An 11,597-nucleotide genomic window follows, 5' to 3' on the forward strand; every position below is an offset into this window, starting at 1 on the left:
TATTTTAATTTTTGTTATTTTATTTAGAAAAGTAATAGAAAGTATATTTAACAAATATTTTATTGACAAAGTAATTTCATTAAGTTATTTATCCAAACATTATAATAAGAGTAAACGGTTAAATTGGTTCTTAGAAGGTCGTGCAATTTTCAAATCGATTTCCAAAAATTTTTTTAATTAAATTCATTCTTAGAAAATTTGAAATTAGTCACGTTAATTTTTTTATCACTTTTTTTACTAAAAGTGTTAATGAAAATTGACTTGATTGTGAAAGTTCTCAAGTGTATTGAAAATGGGGGTTTAAATCAATTCAATCACTTTTAGACTATTTAAAACTGACACGGACACAGGATACGATACGATACGGAACATGCTGACACACGAAATTTAAAATTTTACATGCAGGGAGACATATAAAATATAAAGTATTTTTTAGATAAATTATAATAATATTTTGATATTTTATTGATATTAAAATATAAATTAAAATTTTTAATTATTTTTAATGTCTTATTTTAATTATATCAAGTATTTAAAATATTTTTTTAATAAATAATAATATATATTATATCTAAATTTATTTTAAGAATATATGTTAAGAATAAGACTGGAGGACACGCTGATATGTGATGATATTTAGGTGTGTGGAGATATATCCAAAAAAAAATTTTTTTTTTATTAAGATACAATCGAAACACGCGTATCAAACAAAATGTTGTGTCCGAAAATGTCGTGTTTCATAAATAATATACGAAGAAAGTGCAGCAGCTCCCTTAATTTGATTCTAATTTGGGGCTTTAAATGTTACATCATGGTGCAAGATCCTTCCAATCATAACTTGATTATTCCTTAATGAAATTTTCATTAACATGTATTATTCTTGTTTTCTTGAAAGAATATGATTGATTCTTACGATCATTAAATTAGCTATAATTAATAATAATTAATTATGTTTATCATCATAAAATATTAAAGATAACTTGACTCAATAAGTTAATTAAATGATATGTCAGTACACACATAAAATTTAGCTATCAGTACCATAATTTTTTAAAATTTGATCAAATAAACTCTAAATAATAAATCTTAATCCCAAAGTGGTGAGTGGAGAATTGGGATGCAGTTATCATCAAAGGGATCGAATTGTGACGAGATTGACTTTGAATTATTGGGGAATATTCTGCAAACCAATGTGTTCAATAATGGCAAAGGCAACAGAGAGCCAAAATTTTCTTTAAGATGCAGGGGAACATATATTCTTAAAGTTTTATCGAGCTTCGAAACAAATTTCCTTGATTAGAAATCAAAACTAAAGTACATAAAAAAAAGTTCCAATCAATGAGTCAAAATAAATTAGAATATGGAGGCTTCGATCTTTTTTTTGAGGGCTACTGGGAGAAGTACTTCTTCAAAAGCAAATGCAGAAGTACATTAAAAAGCCTTTTTATTTGTGCTTCTAGTAGTATAATGTAAAAATAACCTTTTATTTTTCAAAAGTAAGTTCATATTTTTGAAAAATAAAAGGTTATTTTTACATTATACTACTAGAAGCACAAATAAAAAAGCTTTTTTTTAGTTAAAAATAAGACTCAAACCTACGCTTTTTAAATGAATATAAAGAGATTATGCCATTTGAGTATAGCTTGTTGTCATTTGATATTTTTATGTTGAAGAGAAATAAATCACCGACTAATTAAAAATATAAAAATGTTTCTCACTTTTTATAATGTGAGATATCTAAGTTTTTTTAGAAATTGATTTATTCTTATATATTTTAGATAAAAGAACTTAAATATCTTGTATTTTAGAATGTAAGTAACGTTTTTATATTTTGATTAATTAAAAATTTATGTGTCTTTAAATTAAAAGATCAAAAACCTATTTATCTTTTACTCAAAGTATAAATAACTAAATATAGAAGATATGTGATATCTGATTGCCACATTGAGCCACATATTTTGGCTAATCATATGTTACTGAACTACAAAAAGTTTATTGACCCAAAATAACAAAGATTGGAGAGTGAATCTCAAAATTGCCAATAACATAAACCCAATTTTTTTTTTTTTTCTGGATTTGACGGTCACAAATGCAAAATATATAGAGTAAAGTGATAATTAAGTTTTTTAAAATTTTAATTTCGGACTAATTAGATTTTGAAGAAAAAAAAAGTATTAATTTAGTCTCTCACAATAGTAAACGGTGGACACGTTATCTCGTTTTTGTTAGAAATAAGAGACCAAACTAAAGAAAGTATTTTGTATATTATTCAGTCTGATCAAAAGTACAATATATAAAGGGTATTTATAGGTACTAAATGAATCAAGGTAATAAAGGCATAGAATCCTACAATTAATATACAGATATGCTATATAAATATAAATGATACTAATTGATCTAAATTGATTTTAATGATTTTCTAACATCCCCTTCAAACTCAAGTAGGAGCTAAGGATGCCAGCTTGAGTTTGCATAACAAAGTCCGGAAACGAGTCGGGTGATGAGCTTTCGTGAAGATATCAGTAGTCGGATCCAGTGTTCCAACAGCAATGAGACGAACAACATCAATAAGGATACATTGCCGAACAAAGTGACAATCAATTTCAATATGTTTGGTGCGTTCATGAAACACATCATTATGTGCAATCTGGATAGCACTGCGGTTATCACAAAAAATATCAGTAGGAGACGACTGAGGAGCACCCAGATCTTCGAGGAGCCAACGAACCGAGATAACCTCAGCAGTGGTGTCAGCGAGGGCACGGTATTCAGCTTCTGTGCTTGAGCAAGTGGTACACGAAATTGTGAGTTCACACTTTTCTCACAACTCCGCGCAGCTGACCAGCAAGTGCACTGGGTCGTCCAAGTAATACGTTACGTGAGTAAGGGTCGATCCCACGGAGATTGTCAGCTTGAAGAAAGCTATGGTTATCTTGTAAATCTCAGTCAGGCGGATTCAAATGGTTATGAAGTTTTGATGATTAAAAGAGAAATAAAACATAAAATATGATAGAGATACTTATGCAATTCATTGGTGGGAATTTTAGATAAGCATATGGAGATGCTTTGTTTCCTCTGAGCCTCTGCTTTCCTATTGTCCTCATCCAATCATGCGTACTCCCTTCCATGGCAAGCTGTATGTTGGTGGATCACCGTTGTCAATGGCTACCATCTATCCTCTCAGTGAAAACATGTCCGCTATGATTTTCCGCATAGCTAATCAGCTGTCGGTTCTCGATCGTGTCGGAATAAGATCCATCGATCCTTTTGCACACTGTCACTGCGCCCAACAGTCACGAGTTTGAAGTGCGTCACAGTCATCCCATCCCAAATCCTACTCGGAATACCACAGACAAGGTTTAGACTTTCCGGATCTCAAGAATGCTGGCAATTGATTCTAGCTTATACCACGAAGGTTCTAACGTCACGGATTTGAATGCTCTGTTATCAGGAGAGGTGATTCAGATCCGTGGATCAGAGACCAAAGAGAGTATACTCCAGCTGTCGTCCAATGACTACGTTGAGCATCATGTAGACCGCTTTGTGGTTGTCAGGAACGCGGATCTTGGCTAAGCGAGTAACGAAGATTGGGTGATTGCCACAGGTCACCGCTTTATTCTGACTTAACTGAATTAAGTACGAGAGTATATCTTGGAGAAGAAGTAGGCGTGAATTGAATAGAAAGACAATAATACTTGAATTAATTCATGAGGAACAGCAGAGTTCCACACCTTAATCTATGAGGTGTAGAAACTCCACCGTTGAAAATACATAAGTGATGAAGGTCCAGGCATGGCCGAATGGCCAGCCCCCAAAACGTAATCAAGAGATCAAAAGTGATCCTAAGGTAGTCTCAAAAATGATCTAAAGATATGACTACAACAATAAAAGGTGCTATTTATACTAAACTAGTAAACTAGGTTTACAAAAAATGAGTAACTAGGTGTGGATAGTGCAGAAATCCACTTTCGGGGCCCATTTGGTGTGTGTTTGGGCTGAGCATTGAAGCTTTCACGTGCATAGGCTCTTCTTGGAGTTTAAACGTCAGTTTTGGTGCCAGTTTGGACGTTTAACTCCAGCTTTGGTGCCAGTTCTGGTGTTTTACGCTAGAAAATGGTCTCTGGCGGGTGTTTGGATGCCAGTTTGGGCCATCAAATCTCGAGAAAAGTATGGACTATTATAAATTGCTGGAAAGCCCAAGATGTCTACTTTCCAACGCAATTGAGAGCGCGCCAATTGGGCTTTTGTAGCTCCAGAAAATCCACTTCAAGTGCAGGGAGGTCAGAATCCAACAGCATCTTCAATCCTTTCTCAGCCTCTTAATCAGATTTTTGCTCAGGTCCCTCAATTTCAGCCAGAAAATACTTGAAATCACAGAAAAAATAACTAAAACATGCTAGAAACTACCTAAAAACAATGCCAAAAAGCGTATAAATTATCCGCTCATCAGCAAGCAGTGAACGTTTGCTTCTTAGCATGCCATGAAATGAGCGTGTCGCCAAGAAACAAATAGTAACCAGTAGTAGAACAATGATCAGTGGGATCACCAGCCCAATCAGCATCGGAGTAAGCCTGAAGAGACAAAGAGGAATGGACAGAAAAATAAAGGCCATGAAATAGAGTGTCTTTGATGTAGCGAAGAATGCGAAGAACTGCCGCATAGTGAGTAGTACAAGAAGCTGACAAGAACTGATTAAGTACATGAACCGGATAGGCGATGTCTGGTCGGGTGACAGTCAAGTAGACGAGACCTCTAACTAACTGTCGATAGAGAGTTGGATTATCCAAAACAGTGCCATCCATAGGGGTAAATCGAACATTAGGCTCAAGAGGAGTAGACTTAGTCCGACTATCTGTAATCCTAGCGCGAGCAAGAAGATCTGAAGCATACTTAGCATGAGAGAGATAGATGCCATCATCGATGGAGATGACCTCGAGACCAAGAAAATAGCTGAGAGAACCAAGATCTTTCATCTCAAAAGTACGGTGAAGTGAGGTTTTGAGATCAGAGATACCATCAACATCATCTCCAGTAATTATCATGTCATCAACATACAAAATTAGAAGAATAACTCCACGTTCGCTTTTACGAATGAAGAGGGCATTCTCATGAGGGCTAGAAGTAAAACCAAGGCTGCATATGGTAGTGTTGAACTTGTCAAACCATTCACGGGGAGCTTGCTTAAGTCCATAAAGTGCCTTGCGAAGGAGACAAATCTTACTAGAAGGACAAGGATATCCCGGAGGTAGTTTCATATAGACTTTATTTTTCAAATCTCTATTAAGAAATGCATTCTTTACATCCATTTGACTGAGAGACCATTTTTTAACCGCGGCAATGGCAAGAAGAGCTCTAACAGACGTAAGACGAGCGACAGGAGCAAAAGTCTCTTTATAATCAATACCATACTCTTGCGTACAACCTTGAGCAACCAAGCGGGCCTTATAACGGTCAATAGAGCCATCAGAGCGAGTCTTGATCTTGTATACCCATCTACTGCCCACAACTTCCTGATCAGAAGGAGGATCAACTAAATCCCAAGTGTGTGCTTTTTCAAGTGCCTGTATTTTTTCCTGCATTGCTTGTTGCCAATATGGGTTTGTGGAGGCTTCTCTGAATGACTTAGGTTCATGTTGATAAAGGATAGTAGAAAAGCAATGATAATCAAGAAGATGAGAAGGTGGATTCCTTACCTTAGAAGAACGAGTAGGAGGAGGAGGCATGGCGATAGGAGCAAGATCATCGTCCGGTCTGGAATCATCGGGAGATGGAGAAGGCAGAAGAACAGGAGGCTGTAGAGGGTCACCCGAGATAGAATCTGTAGAATCATCACTAGGAAAAAGATCAACATTGGGGTTAATAAACAAAGGTGACTGAGTAGTGGGAATGAACTCAAAGGATGAGAACCGAGAAAACATGTGATGCTCCCAGAAGACAAAATGCCGAGATATACGAATACGTTTAGAGAGAGGATCCCAACAATGATGACCCTTGTGTGCAGTGCCATAACCAAGGAAATAACACATACGAGCCCGAGGCTCAAGTTTACTATGTTCATAAGACTGAAGAAGAACAAAACATACACAACCGAAAACTCGAAGAGAACTATAATTTGGGGAGGTATGATAAAGACGCTCAAAGGGAGTAACATTACCAAGAACAGGAGAAGGGAGTCTATTGATAACATGAACAACAGTAAGAACAGCTTCACCCCAAGTACGCTCAGGACACAAAGAAGAAAGAAGCATTGCACGGACGGAGTCAAGAATGTGACGGTGTTTGCATTCAGCTCTACCATTTTGTTGAGACGTACGAGGACAAAAAAACTCAGACAAAGTACCCTGTTCTGTAAGAAAGGTTAAGAGTTGGGAATCACGGTATTCCATAGCATTATCACATCGAAAAACCTTAATGACCTTGGAAAACTGAGTTTTAATCATAGTAGCAAAGTTGATATAGATCTGAGGTAACTCATGGCGATTAGTCATCAAATAAACCCAAGTAAAACAGGAATAACAATCAATGAAAACGACAAAGTATCGAGCTCCGCCCATAGAGGCAGTGGGAGCGGGGCCCCAAACATCAGAGTGAATGAGATCAAAAGGAGAGAAAGCAAGAAATGAATTATTGTGAAAAGATAAAGCAGGTTGTTTCGCAGCTTGGCAAGAAATGCAATCAAACGATTCATTTGGAACCTGACCTAAAACACCCTGAGACACAAGAGGACGTAGTTTTCCTAAGGAGGTGTGGGCAAGACGTTGATGCCATAAGTGAAGGGTAAAGGGAGAAGAAGCAGCACAGAGATTTGGTACAGGAGGAACATGAAGATTCTCGAGTTCAAACAACCTTCCGACCTTACGTCCAGTCCCGATGATTTGTCTCGTCCGAGGATCCTGTACACGACAACCAAAAACAGAAAAAGTGACCTCAAAACCCAGATCAACAAGTTGACCAACAGAAATAAGATTAAAGATTAATTTGGGAATATAATAAGTATCAGAAAGATTAAGAGTTAACTGGGATATAGAACCCTTGTGTGTTGCGTGCAAGAGGGAGCCATTTGCAGTATTGACAGAAGGTCCATTTGTAGTGGTAGACATGGACGAGAAAATATTACGCAACGGAGACATGTGATTAAAGCAACCCAAGTCAAAGTACCATTTAGAATTACCTGGAGTGGTTGAAAAAGCAGCAAGAGTATTACCAGAAACGGAGAGAAGACGCTGAAGAAGAGATGCAATATGAGATAGAGAGACACGAGACGGGTTAAGTGGATCAGGACGTGGTGGGCGAGTAGGACAGGCAGTAATTAAATGTCCGAGAGCTTGTAGTAACGGCAGAACAGCTGTGAACAATGGTAGCTAATATGACCTTTCTAGAGGCATGCGCGACATTCAACAGAAGGACACTTGGGGAAGAGGTGCCCAGAACGGGTATAGTTTCGATAGAATTTACCCTTTCTATCTGTGGCAGCAAAAACATCTGGCTTTTCCATGAGAGTAGTCCCAAAGATCAAAGAGAGGAGAGAAAATGGAAATTTCAGAGCAGAAAATGAGAAATCAGAGTGCAGAATCCGAAAGAGCTCACTAAAAAACCTTAGGGAGGGTCCCACTATCTGCCACGTCAGCGGTCACGTCAGCGACACGTGGCAGCGTATGGATGGAGGAAGAAACTCACGGGTTAGCCAAGCGGACCAGGTCAGGTCGAGATGCGGGTCGTCGGGTCGACGTTGAAGGGTTGCAGTGCGACATGTGGGTGGCTGCGGAGCGTTCGATTGAAGACCCAATCTGATAGCTCAAGATGAATCTGGAGAGGAGCTGAACCTGGTAGCGGCAGTGTCTTCAGGCGGCGCGTCCGGTGGCGGATGGCGGCGATTTTGGTTGCGTTGGAATCACGGCGACAAGACGAACACGGTAGTAACGGAGGTGATGAATCAAAGCGTCGAAAGGGAATGAAAAATGAGGCCAAAGAACAGTTGCCGAAAAAAAAAACAACGGGGCTATGAACGAATTCTCATGGAAAAGAAAGGAACCTAAGCTCTTGATACCATGTTAGAAACAAGAGACCAAACTAAAGAAAGTGTTTTGTATATTATTCAGTCTGATCAAAAGTACAATATACAAGGGGTATTTATACGTGCTAAATAAATCAAAGGTTTAATTACTCTGTTGGTCCCTATAGTTTTGCGAAATTTTCAATTAGGTCCTTATACTTTTTTTTCCTTTTAATTGAGTTCTTGCACCAAAATTTTTTTTAATTGGGTCGCTACACTTTTTTTTCCTTTTATTTAGGTCCCTATACCAATTTTTTTTTAGTTGGGTCCTATAAAATTAAGCCAATTACTACTAAGAAGGACTTAATTGAAAAAAAATTTAGTGTAGGGACTCAATTAAAAAGAAAAAAAGTATAGGGACCTAATTGAAAATTTCACGAAACTATAGGGACCAACAGAGTAATTAAGCCTAAATCAAAGTAATAAAGGTATAGAATCCTACAATTAATATACATATATGCTATATAAATATAAACGATACTAATTGATCTAAATTGATTCTAATGATTCTCTAACAGTTCTATCAACGTGGTGTTTATATGTATTGTTAACTACTATAATGTATCTATTTATGAAAGATTGTTATGTAAATAACAAATTTTGGAACAAAACTTCAGCTGTTATAGTAAGATTCGTTATAAATAAAGAACAGTCAATAAAAGGTTATATAGAAACTCAAAAGATAATGAATGTTTTACTATGTAAAACTACATTGTTTTTATGCTCATGTAAAGCAACGAGACGCACACTCCTATAAATAACGAAATACATGGACAACTTTATTTTATTTCGCACTATCTATAAACGGAAGAATATATATGTTCACGGTTTATCATTTTAAAAAACCTAATAAGTACTATTTTTTTAAAACTAATTAATTCTAAGTCAAAATCTTGGAGAATTTAATTGCCACTTTGCTCAAATATATATTATGGTTTTTTTTTTTTTTGTGACTATATATATTATGGTTTAGACGTACAGTAGTACCACTACAAAAAAAAAATAAAAATAAAAACCGTATCATTATATACTATAGTGGGTGGGTTGCTGCTGCAGCCTCAAAGTTTCATATGATTTTTATTATAACTCAACTTAATATGCAGAGGCTATAACCGTATGGACAGGCTTTTTACTTATATTTTTTCTTGGGTATAGTCGTATATATGTTGGTAGCCTTAGAAAAACATTGTTTAAAGCCCAACTAATGACTATAGATTTTCTTTAACTTTCGCTTCTTCAAGATCAAAAAAAAAAAAAGACTTTCGCTTCTTAAAATTGGGCGTTTCATGCATCCGGAATTCCGGACAATGCTAAAAACCACGCCAAAAAGTAAAAAGAAAGAATAACTAGACCATTACCGACTACCCAGAAATCCAGCATGCAAGGTCAGTCAAAACGTCATGTCGTTTAATCAGATTCCCTGGAATCGGATTATAGAAACAAACGGCGCCGTTAACGCCATCATCCATCGTCCTCCAAGGCTCCAACAACACCATGACGACGACAATCGTACTCTCGCTTCACTTCTTGCTCCCTCAGAACCCAAAACCCTTCCAAAACCCTTATTTTATCCTGAAAACTCACCCTTTTAAATTCAGACCCCAATGTTCCCGGGAAACAAACACCGCTGCTTCCTCCACCGACCGTGGCCTTTTTTTCCAGGAAAAAGTTCAGTACCTCAAGAATCTCAAAGTGAACCACAGAAATCTTTCCAAGTAAACCCTAACCTCCGGTCAACGCCACTCTCCGCCGTCAAATCCGTCGAGCAATGGGAAGAATCCTCGACATGCTCCCTGAGCTTCTCAACCGAGACCCCGCCACGGACCTCTATCCGATCCTCGATTTCTTCCTCAACGACGTTGGAATCCCTTACCCCGAGGCTCTTGATCTGCAGCGTGGAGGAGCAATTGAAGCCAACCCTAAAATTCCTGATGAAATTAGGGTTCGCCGGTTCGACTTCCCTCACGTGCCAGAACACTGTGCTACTCGTTTCGAGCGTGGAGGAGACGCTCGTTCCGAAGATCGAGTTCTTGAAATGCTCGGGGCTTTCGGAATCGGAGGTTAATTGCATGGTTGTGAGGTCCCCTGCTTTGTTAACCTACAGTGTAGAGAAGAATTTGAAGCCTAAAGTTGAGTACTTTTTGAATGAGATGAATGGAAATGTTTCAGAGTTGAAGCGGTTTCCGCCGTATTTTAAATTTGGCTTGGAAGGGAGTATTAAGCCAAGGCATAAGGTGTTGGTTGAGAATGGGGTGAAACCACCGTTGCATCTTATATTGAAGGGTGATGATGGTGGGTTCTATGAAACACTGACTAATACCCGGTTAAGAAAGCTTGATGGAAGGTAGTTGTTGTAAATTGGTTCTTGGTGAGAAAGGAAGTGTCATCCTTTTTCTTCTATGAACTAACAGCATGAAGGTATAAAATGTATGTGCATATGTGATATAAATCAATGACGTTTTACCTGTTTACATAAAGATTTTTGAATTGTTCATGTAACCTGAGTTAATGGACTTTGGGAGCTGAACTTATTATTTGATCCATTGCTGCTGTTAGTATTAGTCAGTTATAAGTCAGTTAGAATTGGCAGCTGGCAAAGTTAGTTAGGCAGATTGAGTTAGTTAGTTGTTAGCTCAATATAGAAAGTTAATGCAGTCAGTTTATTGGATTGTTAGAGAACTGCTGCTCTTGTGTAATTATATGAGACAAGCATGTAATGCAGAAAAGTAGATGAATCAATCACAAATTTTCATCTTCCCCAATTCTTCTCTCATTCACATTTCCAACTGACCTAACAGATTCTTCATTGGTCCTTTCTTTCTTGTTTCATCTCTCTCACTTTCTTCTCTAGATTCTTCTCCCTTCACTCTTGGACTCACTCAACAAAGGTTGATGAGAGCTTGATTCTCTCTAACCATGCAATTTTCACCGTTCACAGCATGCTTTCTCATCAAATGGTGGTGGATGGAGAGTGGGTCGGCATGGCTTCATCGGACATAATTTTCGAGAAAATGTTGGAAGTGCAACGAAAGCTTGGTCATTTAAATCCATACTTTTTGTGTTATACAGATAAGAGGGCTGCATGTTATTTGATAAGAAGAGCCATGATCAAATGGATTCCTTCCACTTCCTCCACTCTGTAGCCGAAAACGTATCTTTTAATAGTTTTGCTCATGATATAGCGTGTAGCCGTGTAGTACTTTATAATATGTGCCTTTTTGATTGTCTTGGTGATTATGAAAGAAAAGATATAATCTTTGTTAATAATACCTGCTTAATTTTCTCCGGCATTCACTGTCTGAAACTATGCTGAAGGTTGTTTGTGAAATATTTCAGCCATTTGTATGTACTTAGATGACACTAATATTTCAGCCAGTTCGACCGAGTTAACCGGAACCGATTTTCTGATTGGTCTGGTTGATATCCAAAACTGTTACACAAATACCTAGTAAAAAACTTGGTCGAACTGGCGGTTAACTGTTGAATCGAATGAATTGGCTCGGTTTTTTGAAGGTCCGGTTCGCTACTTCCTCTTAAAACGAC

General features: G+C 37.4%; 1 pseudogene; it reads left to right on the plus strand.

Moving 5' to 3' along the window:
- Positions 1 to 9,341: 9,341 nt before the first annotated feature.
- Positions 9,342 to 11,258, plus strand: LOC130982541 (transcription termination factor MTEF1, chloroplastic-like; annotated as a pseudogene).
- The last annotated feature ends 339 nt before the right edge of the window (positions 11,259 to 11,597 follow it).

Source organism: Arachis stenosperma, chromosome 5 (genome assembly GCF_014773155.1).
Source record: "Arachis stenosperma cultivar V10309 chromosome 5, arast.V10309.gnm1.PFL2, whole genome shotgun sequence".
Lineage (NCBI taxonomy): Eukaryota > Viridiplantae > Streptophyta > Magnoliopsida > Fabales > Fabaceae > Arachis > Arachis stenosperma.